The sequence below is a fragment of the Hesperophylax consimilis genome, chromosome 8, assembly GCF_061612785.1.
Source record: "Hesperophylax consimilis isolate HC1 chromosome 8, BYU_Hcon_1.0, whole genome shotgun sequence".
Lineage (NCBI taxonomy): Eukaryota > Metazoa > Arthropoda > Insecta > Trichoptera > Limnephilidae > Hesperophylax > Hesperophylax consimilis.
Window position 1 is genome coordinate 2,888,603 of NC_142843.1, and position 2,156 is coordinate 2,890,758.

The window sequence follows — 2,156 nt, forward strand, 5'->3', positions numbered from 1 at the left end:
ATTTGGGTGCATTATACTGCTTGGGTTTTGTGAAAATACTAAGAAGTGGTGAGTAAATTATTTTCCGTACTTTATTAATTAGTGTTAAATTTGGGTCATTCGTTCGTTTCCAAGAACATATACGATGTTATAATAATAAAAACACATCCTCAAAATTCGCAGAACATCTCTTGGTGAATAATCATACCCCACTTAACAACAAGGGTCCTAAACCATTGCATATAGAAAAAAAGGGCATTAGATTAAATTTACTTGAACAATTAGAAATCAATAAACGATCGATCGATTGATCGCCTCTCAGTTGAATTAATTAAGCCTATGGATCGTGTATACGATTTCTTTCAATTCTAAGAGCTTCGTTAGTTTACCTCCATTCTTAATATGCCAATTATTTTGTATAACCAACGATATTATCCAAAAAAGTTTGCATATTGCAACTTATCCGACACCTTCGCCACGCTGCAAGCAGCGGTTTTTGTTTGCCGAATGTCGGAATCTATATATCGCTAACTGCCCTATCGTATTGATATAGGGTTTAATCTACCATGCTAGATACCCTGGTGCATTCAGGTAGGTACTAGACAAACCTTCAGAGGCCACGAATAACCCGACAATGTTTGAAACTCTGATGCCTCCTAATGAGATGTCAGCGATACTCTAATCAGCGTTTTACATACTGATCTTTGCTTTACACTATCATTATTTTGGTTCCATGGCAACTTTTGAAAGTGATTTAAAAGTTAACCTATTTAACCTAGATTTTTTCATCAGATATCATGACTTTATATCACTTTTCAAAAGTGCGTCGAATTGCCACTGTCCAGAGTTATCCTGGCTACTTTATTCCGTAATTTTGTACAGATCATTGCTGTAACAGAAGAAATAATATAATAACATCTTGAGTATAACCATAGATCAAATAAAAGCATCTGTCTTTTCCTTTGTCGTTTCCGCCAATCAAAAATAGATTCGGAATTCATAGTACCTTTCGAACAGTAAATACACATTCACAATCAGTTATTAACACTAATATGTGTATAGTTATTTTTAATTAATATTTTCAAAATAAAACGAAATCATAATTCAAAATAAAAACACGCAAAATTTCCGCATAATATGGTTACGTAAAATGAAAGACTACAGATTTCAAATAATGTCCGCCATTTCAAACTGTACGAAAATTGGTACCAAAATAGTACACGACCTTTTTTCATACCGAATCCACATGTAAAGACGGCCCAGTTTGGAAAATGTGTAAAAGAAGCCTAGTGTAAAACGCCCATTAGTTTCGCCCGGGTGAAGTACTACTTTCTGCTTGAAATGTTACAATATCCGTATTTAATAACCTTCCTCTTCGCATCTCTTTTCCCTCCCGTTCCCTTCAGCCTCACAACAAACCCTGCTTTCGAACAGTTGTGACTTTTGTACAGTATTTAGACTAGTAGTTCTGTGAACAGTCAGACATTGATAGAATTGTTCAATGGAGTAAAATAAATCGGATTGAGTTTAATGTTTCTAAATGTTTAATTTTGTCATTCACTAGGGCGAGTCGTACCTGGTATTACCGGTATATATTGAACGCCCGAAGTTTAAAACGTGTCTCGACAATGAAGGATCTTGGAATCATGTTTGATAGTAGGCTGACATTTTATACTCATATTGAGACGGCATGTGGCACTTCACTGAGAATTCTGGGCTTTGTTCTACGCACTGCAAGGAATTTCAGAGATAACCGGGTGCTTATAGTTTTATTTAATTCCTTAGTAAGGAGTAGACTTGAAAGTGAGTCGGTGATTTGGAGTCCACACCAGGTAAAGTATTCTCTCATGTTGGAGAGAGTTCAGAAGAAATTCTTGAGATTTCTCTCCATGAGGGAGTATGGCTACTACCCGTGGCTCTATCCCACTGACTTTCTTTTGGTATGCTCGGAATGAACTACTATCTACGGGTCAGGAGAGCTACACATTTCTTTAGACTGATTCGTGGATGGTTTGAAAACTCGGTCATCATGGAGAGCATTCATTTCTATGTTCCCGATGGTTATCTACGTCACCGACAACATAGACCAGGGGTGTCCAAACTAGATGGGACCCAGGGCCAATAAAAAAGACTAAATACATTGGTGGGCCGCAAAATTCGTCAGTTTCGGGAAACGT